The 17328-nt window shown below is 47.3% G+C and overlaps 1 pseudogene; it reads left to right on the plus strand.

Annotated features, from left to right (window-relative positions):
* Positions 1 to 10772: 10772 nt before the first annotated feature.
* On the plus strand, positions 10773 to 11368 carry LOC123160672 (CTP synthase-like; annotated as a pseudogene).
* Positions 11369 to 17328: the final 5960 nt, after the last annotated feature.

The following is a 17328-nucleotide window of genomic DNA, read 5'->3' on the forward strand; positions in this document are numbered from 1 at the left end:
ATTGGGGTGTTTCTGGTGATGAGGTAACTCGAGTGGTGTTACGAGTGTTGAATGGGGAAGAATCTCCAGATATTTTAAATAGGACGTTCATCGTATTAATTCCTAAGGTATCAAATCCAACGTCTTTCACTCACTTCCGACGAGCAAATAACAAAAAACTACCACATTCGGGCTGGGGTTACAAAAAAACTACCACTTTCTTTAATTTCTCAAAACGCTACCACTATTTTGGTTGGCTGTTCCAAAAAACCCCAAGTGGTTGAACGATTAAGTTTTAAGTGTGCTTATGACATGTCTGGCCCACCCGTCATGTCACTATTATATTGGATCGACAGTTGACCGTTATGACATGTGGAGCCCACATGTCGGTCCCTACAAAAATAAAAAGCAATCGGACCCCTGTAATTTCCTAAAAGAGCAATCACTTCCCTATAAGTTTTTTAAAAAAGCAATCATGCAACTGTAAGTTTTGTAAAAAAGCGATCATGCCCCTATTTGTTTTGTAAAAAAGCAATTGGGTCCCTGTTAGTTTTGGAAAAAATCAATCAGGTCCTTGTGCGCCAGAGCACGCACTCGAGCTCCTGAACATTGGGCTCTCCGTGGTGGACATGGTCGCCGTCGCCGGAGCCGACGAAGGGACCTGAGCTTCTTCTCCTCCACCTTGCTCTGTCTCTCTCTCGTTTGCCCTGACGCCATGGCTGGAAGCTGCCGCTGCTCGCCGCCCCCCTGCTCCCCGCCAGTGCGGCTGATGCTGCCCGCCGACGATGCTACTCGCCGTCACCGTTGTTGCACAACCGATGGAGTGGAAGGTTTCTGCTGCTGCGGGCAGCAGACCATTGCTCCTTGTGGTCGGTGTCGGTGCTAAAAACTGGCGAATCTCGGGTAGGGGGCTGGTAATCTTGGCATGATGGTAACAAGAAGTAAAGGGGACACAATATTTACCCAGGTTCGGGCCCCATCAAAGAGGTAAAACCCTACGTCCTGCTTGTATTGTATTGACTGTGGATGAAGTACAATGTACAAGATGATCTACCTCTAGATCGTATGTGAGCTCTAATCTCTAGAACCTTGCCTCTACAGAATAAACCCCTCGGCTTATATAGGCACATAGGGTATCTAGGGTTGCAAGTATGTCGGCTACAACTAGGGATAACATGCTGATCATTTGAATACGCCTTGAAGTGTACGCCAAGTCTTCAGGGGATTCCATCTTGAGTACGCCGAGGGCCACGATGGGCGCAGCCCATTCTTCATCTGTCGGTGGGTCTTCGGACCGACCCATGAATGGTGAGCTGATGTGGTGTGCACCCAACTATTGAAAGGACACGTCAGTAGCCCCTGAACCAGTCTTCAAGCCGAGGACGTTGGTCCTTTGTCGGAATAGCTTCATCTCCTGTCTTCGGCTTCGTAGGCGAGTTCTATCATCCATGTCGTCTTCTAGGTCCGAGGACTTTATCTGGGCCCGTGGTTCTTTTATAGTTTCATCATCGGATTCTGCCCTTACGTGTAAATATGAGCAGTGATGGTCTCTGTAGATCCGAAGACTATTGATTGAGGACTCCAAGTCCGAAGTTTATTTATGCTAAGGTCGATTCCTTACAGGCGAAGTTTTATCCTTCGAGATTCTTGATGGCCTTTGGCAGTTTTGCGGTCCCATCCCTCGACATATCTGATAAGGGAGTCGTGGTGGGCCCCCATACCCGTCTTTAGCGGTATTTTTAACCCTAGTCCGCCCCAAACTGGTGGCTATAGACAAAGGAGTGCTCAATGATAAGTACCACACACCCAATGGGGCAGAGCGGATCGGATTTGTACCTTTCCTCCTCCGAGGACTAGGCTTTCCGATACATCCCTTTCTTAGGGGCCTTCTAGAGTTCTATGGGGTCCAACTCCACTACCTTATGCCCAACGCCATCCTCCACATATCGGGCTTCGTCACTCTTTGCAAAGCCTTCTTGGGCTGTGAAGCCCACTTCGGGCTGTGGCGTAAGTAATCTTTGAAGTGGGGGGGGGGGGATGAGCTATGTAGAATTGCTGGGACGGGTTCACTACAAAATTTGCTCTATTTTACGACGTTTCACTTGTGTCACGTAAAACCGTACATGGATCGTGGAACACCTCCATGCAGGCGTTGAGGCAGGACCACCTTGTTGACCCCGTCGCCTCCTTGCCCCTGAGTGTTACCATGCTGGGGTCCATGCCCGTCACCCCCGCCCATAGCAGCTTGGCCAAGACGAGCGTGGGATCGTGTAGTCCCAATCTTAAAAAAAAAAACTAGCCCGTGTAGTCCCAATCTTCATTGTAAAACACCAAGTCAAGCTTGCAAAGGGTGGGATAGGATCTTTCGTTTGGAGGTCTCTGACTTGAGCTCCCCTGAGTTCTATCTCTCTGCGATGGTTCGTGAGAGGGCAAATCAAAACTTCTTCAACATTACCATCAGGGCCGTACCTAGAAAATAAGAGGCCCCGTGTGAATCAAAATTTAGGCCCCGGCGTTTGAAAGAGGGGATTAAAATGTATAGTCTGTTCTCACTGCAGCAATATAATTTTCATGTGGAATTACACCACCAGATGCACAAGTCCAAGAAAGAACAACAAACTGGGTGTAAGAACTGCCACCACCTTACCAGGACTCTGTAGTTTATGATCATGCGAGACTGCAAATGAAGCTCCGATCCGATGGTTCATTGGTAGGTCAGTGACAAAGCAGTGCAAGGGGCGACTCCAATCTCTACAGGGTTCTAAATGATGCAAAAGAGCATATGAGAATTGAGAGGAGAACTCCCCAATATATAGAAGATTGGAGTACATGACCACGCCAGTTTGCTGCCATTAATGCCTTTCTTTTGGGGAAATCGTGAAGCATTATTCCCGAGGAGAATTGGAAAAGAATCAAGATGGGGAAGAAACGATGGGTCCATTAGTTAATTTGGGGCTTGTGAAATTGATTTTTTGAAATAGCAACAATGCATCGAGAGAGGGCACTGGGAGTAGTAGGATGCCTTGGGGTGCGATATTTCAATCATTTTTCACTTAATGCTCTGTTTAACAGCTTAATTACCAGCGGCCGGGGGGCCTCCAATTTTTGGGGCCCTGTTCAACCGCTCCAGTTGCACATGCTGACATACGGCCCTGATTACCATGGTTTATGCATGGGCCAACGGCCAATGCATGGAAAGACAATTTTTTCGATGACTTTATATCACATAAGCCACTAAGTGGAACAAAATGGTTCGTTTTAGGCGGTTTCAACCAAATTTACCGGGCACGAGCCAAAAAAGAGAGGAATGTTAATAGAAGGATAATCAATATATAGTTTCCACCCATCACCTCGTGTGAGCTAAAAGAGATCCCACTATAGAACCGGAGACGTGTCATCCGAAATAAGGTGGATGCATCCGTGTGTGCGAGGGCCGGTATTTGGGCATAATGTCGTTACCAGTGACCACCCAAAAACGCAGCTGTGAACTGATCAATGGTTGTTGCTGGCAGTGGTTTCACTTTCACGTACGGTAGCTCAGCGATCTGGACAGTTTAAACCCCTTATGTTCCAACACAGGTATATTACATAAAGGAACCAACATAAACCCGATGCCCAGCATACAACTAGGAGTGCCACAAACGGCTGGATAGAACCAACAGAACAACAGGGACGTTGGCGTCCTGCTGTTGGTGGCGCCGGCGGTCATCATGAACGTTATCACCCTGACTATGAGAACTTTGAACTACCGAGTATTGGCAGAGTACGTAAGGGGTTTAAACAGGGCGACTATGTCAATGCAAGTCCTGTTGTTTGGCAGTGTTTGTAAACAACAGGACAGAGAAACAAAGGAAATTGAAAAAACTGAGAGGTATATTACTACCCAAATGTGACATGTTCTTTGTAGTATTGCCGAACATAGACCATATATACCGTGTCTGCCACACGCCATATTCGCAACACTAGGTGAGGAAGTACTCGCCGTCTTGATTGATGCAGGTGCTGCCATTGTGGATCATATGGAGCAGTTGCTCAAGACGCATTGTTTGATTATATGAACAGCAAACTCATTTGCACAGCAAAACAGAGTTTGCTCTGTCTCAACACTATGATTACACTGGAGAAACTCATTTGCAGGAAGCCAACAAGGTCACACTATACATCTCATAAGCAGTTACACTACCACAGTCCCTCTAACCATCCATAGGGATAGGGTGTGCGTGTGTACATTCATAAGGATGAGTGTACGCGCGTGTATATGAGCGCTTGCGTCTGTACTGCGTTAAAAAAAACAGATACACTAGAACGTTTTCCGCCAGAAAGTGAACCGAGTGTCTTGAGCCAGTGGTCGGGTATAACCGGATGAAGCCGCGAGTAACTACAAGAACCAAACCGCCGGCTATGGAAACTAACCAAACGGGCGGTGTCACACTGGCGGACATAGCGGGCCATCTCAAAAAGTTGACACATAAAATTGTCATTTTTTATTATTATTCAGAAGTCAAAAAAATCTGACATACATGAAAGGATGCTTGGAATGATCGATCCAAGCCTTTTATTTATAAGAAAATACCATCTTTTAGTGAGCTCATCACGTTTCACACATAAAAAAAAGATGGATCGCTCACCATGTATTCCACGTGGTCCAGTAAAACTTTTCATCCTATGGTGAGCTATTAAAAAACAATGAACAATAAAAAAAAGTGGCAGCGGTGGCCGGCTGGCCGGGTTTGTCTCTCTACCCACCTATGCCGTAACGCAGTGAGCAATCCATTTTTGTTTTTTCAAAAACGCGGCGAGCTCACTAAAAGTTGACCAAACGCCAGAATTTGGTGGCCCAACTACACTTAGATCAGGAAATCAATCCTAGCACCTTATGCTAGCGCCTCGTGTTCTAGGGCGACGCGAGTCCTTCAACGCAGCAACTATATCTCGCTTATAGCGACACGGAACGAGCTCTCATCTTAAGAGTCTACAGTAACGGTTCGGCCGCACCATTAAAAAAAATAGAGAAGAAAAAGAGGGAGATACTGGGTCTCCTCGATAACGGGAAGCGCTGCTTACTTAAGGGAAAAAAAGCCGGTTTTTCACTGGTTTTTTGGGTTCTTTTGTTTTTTCCCCGCCTTTTTGTTTCTTTCTATGTTTTCATTGTTTTTCCTTTTCTTTGTTTTATTTATTTCTTTTCTCGGTTCTCATTGTTTTTTATTTATTTCTTTTTTCTTTGTTTTTCTTTGATTCAGTTTGTCTCTTTCTCCTTTTCATCGTTTTTTCTTGTTTTTCCTCAGGTTTCATTGCTTTTATATACACATGTTTGGTAATATATCTAATAAATTTCTTAATACATGTATAACTTTGTTCAAATAACAGATTACCATTTTTTGAATATATGGTCAACATTTTTGTATACATATTTAACATTTTCAAAAAGAAGTTTAATATTTTTTGAATGCATGGTCAGTATTGTTTCTAAACACCTTTAACATTTGTCAAATACAAGTTTAACATTTTTCGGATACATGGTCAATATTTTTTTCTATACCGTTTAACATTTTCAAATGCCTGATTAACATTTGTCAATTCTTGATTAAGATTTTATTTTCAAAATTTTGGATTAACATTTTTTAATACATGATCAACTTTTTTCACGCAAAATTGCATATTTTTTGGTATACAATTTTTATATAAATGAGAAAGCTTTTCTCTATATGTATTAAAAAATCAAATGATTGGTCAATTTTTTAATGTTTTATGTAAACTGTTTTCTGTAATATATTTATTTATAATACTTGGAATTATAACCAAAAATAAGAAATAAATAGAAAAACAGAAAACGTGAAAAAACGAGGCTGTGGCTTCCCGCGCAACTGGGCCGACCCATGTCGCTCTGTCTTTGAGCGAGGCTTCCACAAGATAGGGGCGTTCTTCCTTCAGACGCGCGCCCACTCTTTCTCACGCACGGTTTTGTGCAGGCCCATGAGCCGGCGGGGCAGCCATTTATTTGTTTTTCTTGATTTTTTTTTCTATTTTGTGTTGAATGTCTGTAAAATAAATTGGGATTTCCAAAAAAAATCATGAATACTGAAAAATATTTACAATTTTGTTAAAATCTTGGATTTCTAATAAAGTCATAATTTTTCAAAAAATCTGCATTTTGCAAACTGTTACAAATTTCACAAATGTTTACCGATTCAAAAATATCCTTGAATATAAAAAATTGTTCCACAAGTTTAAACAAATTGCCAATTAAAAATCGTGAATTTCAAAAACTATTCTAAAAAGCCAAAAGTATTCGTTGGTTGAAATAATGTTCACAAATTTTAAAAAATGTTTCTGTTTTTGTAAATTGTTTCAAATATTTATAAAATGATCGTGAGTTCATAAAATGTTAGGGAGTTCAGTTTATTTGTGTATTTTAACAAAAATCCTTAAATTCGGAAATTCACAAAATGATAGAAGAACAAAAAACCAAAGAACCAAAAATAACGCATTAAAAAGGTAAAACCCGTTCAGGGAAGGTAATAGAACTTTCCCCGAACTGATGAGAGAAAGGGACGTGAAAATCACGAAATGGGACGGCCCATAGCTGAGCAACCGGGGAGGGGGTGCGTGTGGACGGCTCGCGTATTCCAGTGTTCTAGATGCCTAAGCTGTTGTGTATACACAAAGAACGATAAACACACGTAGTCAAGTCTCCTCAATAGATCACTTGGGCTGGTGGGAAAATGAATCAGTGCATCAACAGGATACAAACACAATAAGCATACACCCGGCCTCTGCATAGTTAAGATGCACACAACCAACACCAACACACGCACAGAAAAACACACCATCGAATAGCAAAGTCATCTAAGACCAAAACTATGCATAGGCGAGAGAAAAAAAGAGAGAAACCCCAAAGCATCAGATCCGTGGTCGACAAACTATATTAATGACCATATCTGCATCGACCATATCATGACATCACACGGACAATGAGGTTCTTCAACAACAACGCCTTCAAGAAGGGAGCAACACTTAAGTGTTGTCGTCACCGAATCCAACCACCCAAAGTCAGAATCTAGATTTTTCACCCTGAAGAACCACTCTGAGCATATTCGAGCAATGCCTTCAACAAGGTAACGACATAAAAACATCGCCATTGCCAGGTATAACCAACTAGGTTGCACCTAGGCTTCCACCCCATAGCTCGAGAGCATGTGCTCAAGTAGCACAACCATCAAAGTCACTCATGTGTCGTCGCCACCACTTTTCCATGATCCCAGTAGCTACATGTGTGCGTGATGCGCGACCGCCGCCACTGCACAATCATCCCTCTGCGTCAAGTCGTCGTTGATAGTTTGCTTCTCCCTGTCGAAGTCAACCATCGGGTCTAGAGAGAGGAATCCTCACAATGACCTTCCGATGGTCACCACAATCCATAGGGAGGCCATCGCCGCAAGCCGAAAGTCACCAAAGACCTACACCGACAACGAAGCAAACCACCACAGACTACCACCTCGCCGAAGAGAACCATGCCCATGCCTGTCGACTGAAAACCGATATTGCGGAACTAGAGCACGAAAGACAGATCACTGTCATCCCTGATGTGCACCCAAACCAAACCAACCACGCAATGGTGAAGGAGGCGGGTCGAAACCCCGGCACGGGTGCAGCCCACCAGTGGACAAAGCCGTCACCACCAGAGCAGCTGCAACATACCTGGGCATAGCTGCCACCGTTGGATGAGGCTTCCTTCCGATGCATTCGGACTCCACAACCTAGGCGGAGTTAGTTGGCGAGCAGCCGCAGTGGGCAGCCCCTATCCAGATTGGATCTAAGAGGGCCAAGCCAGAGGCCTGCCGCACCAAGGCCATGTACGGGACAACCACAAACTCTGACTATGGTCCCTGTACTCCAGGAGCTTTTTCAGCCGGCAGAGGAGGCCACACACCAGCTGCGGCACCGGCGAACACAGATCAGCGAGAGTGGTTCCCCACGAACACCAAGATGGCGCTGGAAGGAGAGAACTGCCCCCGCGCCGCCGAGGGGGCAAGGGAGGAGGAGTGGGTGGTTTCGCCGTAGGTGGAGGTCACCGCCCATGTCGCCCGATAGGCAACGCGGGGCCTGAGCGATTTTTTCGGAAGTACTTCCTTTGTTTCTAAATATTTATCTTTTTTAGAGATTTTAAATGCACTACTATATACGGATGTATATAGACATATTTTAGAGTGTAGATCCACTCATTTTGCTTCGTATGTAGTCACTTGTTGAAATCTGAAAAAAAAATTAGAAACGGAGGGAGTAGAGATTAGTAGTATCTATTTTTCCCCAGAGATCAAGCTAGTGAAATATGGCTGCTCCAAGATGATGCAAATACCGAATCCTTTCACATGATTGCAAATGAGGAAAAGATGAAAAGATGTAGGGTGGGGATGTGTTGTTACAAGGGACTGCCAAAATCTGTATTTGGACGTGGGGAGGGTGACCATGCATGTTAGGCTGGATGATAGGTTATGTGGAATGAGGATTTGACTCAGATCAAGATATATATACATACTCAGATCAAGGCGTCTATATATATACAACCAGGTGAAATGCCGGCCGGTCGACGTGCACGGTCCGCTTCGAGTCATGCATTTTCTTTGCTTAACGGTGCATGCATGTGGTGTGGGAATATATGCTCGTCGTCTATAGTTAGTTTACCACCACCCTGACAGCACGCTAGGTAGCCAGCTTGGTCTATATATATCTTCCCTAGCTCAGATATGCATAACGCACTCCACCACGAACTCATTCACGTACGTACGATCCTAGCTAGTGTTTGAACTCAGCTACGCTCAACGTTCCAACTCTCCATCAACGCTGTCGTGGAGAACAACGACGCCATACTCAAGGGCAACACCAACACAGCCTCACTCTCCTCTGACCAACTAGCGACCCGCCTCTCTTCTTCATCGTGCCGTCGCTCTGCCTCGCGCCGCCAGACGGACGGACCTGGCCGCTTTCATTTATAATAGTATTATATTATTATTAAGGGAGAAGATGGTTTATAGTACTACCATTACAGAGTTTCATGGGTGCACGTGCACCTAGTAAGGACAGCCCATGCATATGTATAGCAAAAACTGAAGAAATGAAACTATGGTGGCTTCCACCGCACTCGAGCTCGACGAAGCTCATTCCAGAGTCTTCCATATAACCGCCTTCAGGTTAGCTCACACTAACTGGAAAGCTGCAACCGGCCACGCGATATTCTCGATCGAAGCAGTGTCCCCCTAGTGCTGGAACCAGACGCGCCTCGCCACCGAGGCGTTTTCTTGAGGGGAAAGCATTATTTTTTGTTGTAACTGGTTGTAGATTATTGCAATTTTTTGCTACTGAGATTTTTTTACTGTAACCATAACCAGTTGGGTTTTTTGCTGGAACTCGCTAATTTGTTTGCTAGAATCAACTATTGAAGTTTTTGCTACATAGATATTTTTGCTGGAACAGAACAGACATTATTTTTTGTTGGAACCAGCTAATTTTCTACTTCAATCGAGTCCCAGAGTTTTTGTTGCTTTAGAAATTTCCCTGTGGACATGGTGGTGCATGTCGACGACGATGGCAAGTCGAAGGCGGTGACACTATTGATGTTGCAACCATGGCAACTGCGCCATGCAATCGGACAGCGTTAGAGCTGCATCCATGGTATCCACACCATGGGACCTACTAGTGGTCGTGCTGCAATTTAGGCGGCAGGACCTCGCCGGAGCTCTGTCGGCCATGGCCACGACGGCGGAGGCAGACACTACCTTTGAGGTGTGGAAGCGGCAAGCCAGGGAGGGGGGCCGATGCTCTGCGCATGGTGAGGATGTGAATTTGAATGCGAGGGAAGAAGACAATGCAGGGGAAATAACAAAAAGCCCGGTGCTAATGTATAGCACGTGCCAACCCGGGGTATGCAATTGCGCTATTTTCTTACGACTGTGCCCTCATAGGGGATCTTTTCACTGCATTTGTTTTGGTCTGTGCGCACTTATCGGTGCTGGGTCACGGCTGGGCTCGGAGGCCATCTTTTCGTCCGTGCGCACTTTTTTGTGCTGAGTCACGGGTTGGGCTCGGTGGCCTCTTTTATTTGTGCGCTTTGGCATCTTTCGTAGCTGACAGCCGTGCAAGATCCCCGTGTTGGCGATGAACTAGGCAGAGTCCGTCTAATAAACTGGTCATATTCAGATAAAACTTCCGGTACGGTACTAATCTGCGGGCAGCTCGCCGCTGCACCCAACGCGGGCGTTGTTCGTGAACGACTACAACGTGAAGCACGCCAAGGACCCAAACGCGACGGCGGAGCAGTGCGCGGCGCTGGTCACGAGCCTGCAGAAGCGCGGCGCGGCCGTGGGCGGGACCGGGGTGCAGGGCCACGTGACGTACCCGGTGGGCGCCGTCATCTGCGACGCGCTGGACAAACTGGCGGCGACGGAGCTCCCCGGCCGTGTGGATCACGGAGCTGGACGTGTCGGCGGCGGACGAGGCGGTGCTGCGCGAGGCGTTGGCGCACCCGGCCATGGAGGGGGTTATGCATGCTGTGAGGGTTCATGCAGGGCCACATGCATGTGGCGCTCCCACGGGCAGGGCAGGTTGTCAACGTTGGCCGACGAGGGCTACTCCGGATGGGATGACTTCGCTAGAGATGCCTGATGCGAGCTCCGGTGATGGTGGCCCGGCCGCAGCTGCCAAGCCTGCACCACGCCGCTTGTTTCTGAAACTCCTGTTGGCAATGCCTGAAACTGTCATTTCTCCTGACGGGAGAAGCCTGTTTGAGTTTGCACCAAATGTTTGAAGAATGGGTTCCTTCCTGTGATCTTGAAGATTCTGCTGCTCAAGTGGCCAGCACATTTTTACTGGTTAATATCATTTTAATTCCACTTTCTATGATGGTGAATATATATACTGATCTTGGGTCTTGTTTCATTGTACAGACGCCTGATGCCTATGAAAAAACATGGGGTCTACTAAAGGTAAGCAGTAGCACTGCATATATTTTCAAACGATGGCAATTATGCAGAAATCTGAAAGAGTTTTCCACCTCAGGGTGCACACGGTGTACTAGTTCCGGGAGGCTCTGGAGACAGAGGTGTCCAGGTAAAAATTCTTGCTGCCAAACATGCGCGAGAAAACAACGTCCCGTATCTCCGCATTTGCTTGGGCATGCAAATTGCAATGATCGAGTATGCGCCTTCTTGCATGAAGCTGCGTGATGCTAATGGCACGGAGTTGATCCAGCTGCAAAAACACCATGTGTTATATTCATGCCAGAGGTAACCTGCCTTACCAGCTATTGAGTTTATTTCGTGCTTACTCTGCACCTTCCACAATGCCTCTGCAGGGCTCCAAAACTCACATTGGTGCGACGATGCAAATCTGCTAAACTGTAAGAAATCTCGTACATTGTTATTTTACCTTTGACGCCTTCTTCACATTTCATGTTCTGGAAATAATCATGCGAGATTTGACTCTTATAGGTATGCTATGTAGATGAACGACACCGCACAGATGGGAGGTATATCAAAGAATGCGATGACATATAACTTTCTGTTATTATTAATCCAGTTTGGTGATACCGTGATAGAAACATTCTCCATTTTTTCAGGTGAATCCTGATATGGTCTAAGACTACTCACAATGGGAGTAACATAGATAGTAACATCACACATATCTAGATAAAATAGATGATGTGGCAAGCAATAAATGAAGAAAGAGAGGCACGTGGTAACATAGCTAGTTACTACTAGTATGAGTAACATCACACATATCAAGGCAAGATGAGTCTATAGACTAATAAATAAAATGTTGCATGTTACCACACATATGTTACTCCCCACTATAGAGGTAGTAACATAGAGTAATAACATGTACATGTTACTACTCTATGTTACTACCCATTGTGGCTAGTCTAAGAATTTGAGAAAGCAGGGCTTCCTTTCGTGGGCAGCGATGAAAGCGGGAGACACGCAGAGGTAAGCGTAATAAATTTTCTTTAGAATTAGTAACGGACTAATATTTTTGTTCCTCCAAATACCTAATGTAAAATGCTTTACTGGATACAGATTATTGAGCTACCAACTCATAAGCTTTTCGTGGGCACGCAATTTCATCCTGTACTGAATTTAACCCAGGCCTGGAAAGCCATCACCACTTTTCGTAGGTAAAACATCCTCAAAGCTACACTTCACTCGTATGCTTTTATTTCCTGCAGGGAAAGCTGCACATCGTACTAGTGAGCTACTTCCTCCGTTCCTAAATTAAAATTTTAGTGTTAGAACTTGTGGTGTACATCAAAGTCGAAGTGGTGAAAAATTGGCTAAGACGTGCAAATACGGTGCTAATCACATTTGTATACACCTGTGATGATGACGAGGCATGCGAGCGTGGTGCGGGACCCGTTGTCGGTGACGGAGCAATGAAGATGAGGTGTGTGCGAGTGTTTTTTTCAAAATCGCCTTGTTTTTTCTTTATTTTATCACACAAAAGCCCCCCACGGGCTGGTCCCAGCTGTCAACAGCACTAATTTTAATTTTAATTGAGAAAAACGATGCCGTCAGGATTCAAACCGGTGACCTCTAGTACCCAGCAAGCGAAGAATTTAAGAACTAGTGCTTTAAGAACTCTAAAGAAACCGATGCCCATCAGGATGATTCAAATCGATGCCCATCCAACTAGTGCTTTTAAGAACTCTAGAGAAACTAAGTTTATATATCTTTAGTCAGACAGGCGAGCAGGTCGGCCACTCCAACAATTGTAATTTCATTACACAAAAATGTCACACATCTTATATACTTAAGAAGTTCACCCTCGCTACTTGATTTATCTCAACATGCAACATAGACACCTCACCATTCAATCACATCCAACCACGTCATATCCTATATCCTATATATTTCTAAGGGCATGTACAATGGGGGCAGCACCTAGGTCATATTCTTTTGTCAAGCTAGACGAAAATAAATGAGGCTACAGGTCATATTCTTTTACACCCAACGCTCTTTTCTCAAGCCACCGGAGCACAGCAGGGCATGACGAACTTGTCCCAACTCTGTCTGCTTTTTCTTCTACTTTTTCCTTTCTCCCGCTTTTTTCCATGGAGAACCGGCCTCCTCTGCAAGCAGCGACCGGCACCTGCAAGCAACGGTTCTCCTGCCACCATGGAGCCCGAGCCTAGTTGGCACCTGGGGCGACAAGTCTGAGGCGACGCGATGGCCATGCCCTAAGTAGTGTACCATGGCGACCTCCCGTGCTAGGTTTCCCTCCCTGCGCCGCCACCCGCGAGGCGGCCGGCGAGGGCCCCCGGATCCGCTCGCCGCGAGCCTCCCATCCTCCCTCCTCCCTCGCCGCCGCCAGGGGGCGCGACCGGGCGAAGCCCGACCGGCGCCGGTGGCGGCGGGGCCTGCTCTTCCCCTGGCGCGACGGGGCGGCGCGGGCCGCTTCTTCGGGTGCGGGCGCGGTGCAGACGCGGGGCACCGCGGCGTGGCGGCGCGCGCCTCCTGGAGGGCGTGGCGCGGCGTGGCCGGCTGCGCGGTGGTGTGCGCCTTGCCGTGGCGGCCGGTTCCGTCCGGCAGGCGGCGCGGGCTGCGGGCGGCGTGGGCGGCGGCTGGGGTCCGGCTTCGGGCCCCCGGCGGCTGCGTTGGTTCCCCTCCGTCGCGGGCGTGCGGTGGTGGTGCGGCTCGGCCGGTGGCGGTCCGGCGACCTGGTGGTGGTGGCCGCCGGCAAGCGTGTGGTGGTGCTTCCACTTGGCGGCTCTCTGTGCGGGGAGGCAGGGGAGCGACTTGGACAGGGGCGGCGGCGTCGACGGCGTGCCGGCTGCAGCGCGAAGGCGGGAACTTTACGGGCCTCGGAGATCTCGGCCGGGCCTGTGCGGCCACGGGCCTGGTATGTTCCTGCTATTGCGTCCGGTCAGCTACCGTCTTCGACGATGGAGGTGGGGCCCTCCCGCATGCCGACGGTGCAGCTGCCCCAGTCCCGGCTCCTCTCCTCCTTTGTGCGGACCATACTTCACGGTGCCGTGGTGAGACGGCGTGAGAAGCTTCGTGACCGGGTTGGCGCAGGGGGAGGGTCTGTTTGGTGGCGAGCTCTGGAGTGCCTGAGGTGAAGGTTGGGATCAGGAGAAATCGCTGTTGGCTTGGCCGACACTGACGCGGTGGCGCTTGTGGGTACCACCCGACCTTCCTGAAGGGCGTCGGGGCTACCCTTCCTCTTGTTGGGGATCGTAGCAGAATTTTAAAATTTCCTACGCATCACCAAGATCCATCTATGGAGTATACTAGCAACGAGGGGAAAGGAGTGCATCTACATACCCTTGTAGATCGCGAGCGGAAGCGTTCCAATGAACGGGGTTGATGGAGTCGTACTCGCCGTGATCCAAATCACCGATGACCGAGTGCCGAACGGACGGCACCTCCGCGTTCAACACACGTACGGAGTAGCGACGTCTCCTCCTTCTTGATCCAGCAAGGGGGAAGGAGAGGTTGATGGAGATCCAGCAGCACGACGGCGTGGTGGTGGAAGTAGCGGGGTCTCGGCAGGGCTTCGCCAAGCTTCTGCGAGAGGGAGATGTGTTGCAGGGGAGGAGGGAGGCGCCAAAGGCTGTAGTATTGCTGCCCTCCCTCCCCCCTTTATATAGGCCCCCTGGGAGATGTGTTAGCTAGATAGACAAAATTAGTGTAGTGCAATTATTTTGTATGTTTAGTGCAATTTTAGTAGATAGATAGAGAAATGTTAAAATTTGGATAGTTGAATGAAATGGATAGATAAGTAGATAAATTTCTAGGTACATCAATGTATGGATAGGTAGGTACATTTTAGTTTTGACCAAAAAAATTATTCAATGCGGTAAAAATTTAATTTGAAGTATCATGATCATCTAAGTTTTTTACTTTATGTTTTGAATAATGTAGAATATATGCATTCTATCCTACAATTTGAGATGTTGTTGAAATGCTACATGAGATGCGAAGTTCGAATTTTTTTACTCGGTGGAATTTATAGGGTTTGTGGTGTCGCATCTCTCGATATGATATGTAGATAGATGTTTTGTGAAGTAGATAGATAGACAGATGTTAAAATTCGGATCATGGTTAGTGGTTAGTTCATCATGATGATATTGCAAAAAAATTGAAGACAAAATTTTGATTGACTGAGATGTGATGATCTAAGTTGTTCTTTCGGTGGATTTTGCAGGCTTTGTGGTGTCGCATTTCATCGGAGTGACCGTTGTACGACGCGTTGGTCCCCCTGAGCATCCCTCTGCTGTTCGACTACTTCCTCTACAGCCGAGGGTGAGCTACAAGTCCATCTCCTCCATTTTCTCATATCACTAGATTTCATTCTCAAGTCAACTGGCGTAACCTAGGCGTCTCCCGTCCGAAAGGGTTGCATCGATAAATATGCATTCAATTGCATATTTATCACCGCAGCTCTTTTGGATTGTCCAGCGTTTTCCACGGACAGCCTAAGGATGTGTAGATTGGGTATGTTCTCCATGTTCTACCCAATTCCGAGACAGGATTTCGGCGGCGCCTCCCCATTGTTCTCCGGAGCACATTCTCTCGGCTATTTGCCGAGATGTGTATCTGGAGAACAGCGGGGAGGTGCTGCCGAAATTTTGTCTCGGAACGGGGTAGAATGGAGAACCTACTCAATCTACACATCCTCGGGTGGGATTAGGACCCATCTTTACCTATTAGAGATGTAGGTGTATTCAACGCTGTAGAAACTGAAAATTTGATGTGATTAATTTAAGTGAATCCTTAATTATGTTGTGTGGCTTGCAAAAAAGCAGAGGATGGCAGATAATTAGTGGATGTACAGTGGTTTTATCCGTCAGCATCGAGTAACATCAGAGTGGATCGTGAAAACCGATGTGTATTTGAAGGAGATATTCCGTCGTCCAATGAGAATTATCCCACCATGCCCCTGTGCGAAATGTGCCAGACGTCACCGTAGAAATCAGACGGACATGAGTGAGCACCTTCGCACGCACGGATATATGCCAAACTTTGACATGCCGCCGATAAACATAGCCGAGTAGGACCGTGGTAGAGAGGAGGTGATGCGACAACGCATCGATGGATATGAGGACGACGCGGTCAGGGACATGCTAGATGATGTCATTGTTGCAGAAACGGCAAATGCGACACCTTCAGAGAATGAACCGGAGGAGCCGGAGGCAACCGCAAAGGCCTTCTTGGAGGTCTTGTCCTCGTCGAAGAAACCTCTTTATGCGGGTGCGAAAATATCTCAGCTGGATGCCATCTCGCAACTGATTGCAGTCAAGGCTGAGTACGGCTGTAGCCAGAAATGCTTCGAAGCATTCTTGGGAGTATGGGCTAACAGCCTCCCTGAGGGTCATGAACTGCCGAAAAGCATGTACGATACAAAGACAATCATGAAGGCACTCTCTATGGATTATGAGAAAATAGATGTTTGCCCGAAGAATTGCCTTTTGTTTAGGCACAAGTATGCGGATGACAAATACTGTAGGCAGTGCCGAAAAGAATGTGGCAGAGTCCCTTTTCCGTACGATCCTCAATATTCCTGATAAGACGAAGGATAACGTTAAAGCTAGAGCCGATGAACAGAGAATTTGTGATAGACCACGTCCGTCAGACAACGAAGATGATATGATTGATAGTGATGATGAGATGGACCGAGAAAGAGGTTACAACAGTGATGATTCATATGGTTTCTAGCAGATGTACGTTTCAAGTCTTTTTTTCTATAGTTTAGGAATATGCCTTTTTATGCATTTTTATTAATGTGTTTATTATCATGCCTTTTCCTTCATTTCATTAATTTACTAATTGCTTATTCTCTTTTCAATGCAGGTTCGTGGAACATGGGCAAGGGAAGGCCAACGGCGTGGGTTTCCTACGCAAGGTCGTCGGCCTGCCTAGTCGGAGTGGTCGAGCACGTAATCCTCCCCCCCCCCCCGCTACTTGACGATGACTCCTCACAGGGAGGTCGAGGGAGAGGTGCCCCTAGAGGAGGAGGGGGCGGGGGGAGAGCCCCTAGAGGGCGAGGTGGTGGGGGGAGAGCCACTATAGGGGGTCGCGGCCAGAAAGAGCGCACCCTCACCGACTTAGGGGTGTTGTCTTCGAGGCCCTCCTCTAGTGAGGTACCCTCCTCTGGCGAGGAGGAGGAGGAGGAGGTTCGGGATGGGGCCGAGGAGGAGGTGGAGGAGGAGGATGAGGAGGAGGCTGGGGAGGGGGAGGCAGGCGAGGAGGAGGGTGGTGGCGGGGATGATGGTGGTGGCGGGGAGGGGGTTGACAACAAGGGGCGGCTGCGTGGTAACACAAAGCTACCAAAGCAGCTTCCTGCTACTGAGGAGCAGAA

The sequence above is a fragment of the Triticum aestivum genome, chromosome 1D (genome assembly GCF_018294505.1).
Source record: "Triticum aestivum cultivar Chinese Spring chromosome 1D, IWGSC CS RefSeq v2.1, whole genome shotgun sequence".
Lineage (NCBI taxonomy): Eukaryota > Viridiplantae > Streptophyta > Magnoliopsida > Poales > Poaceae > Triticum > Triticum aestivum.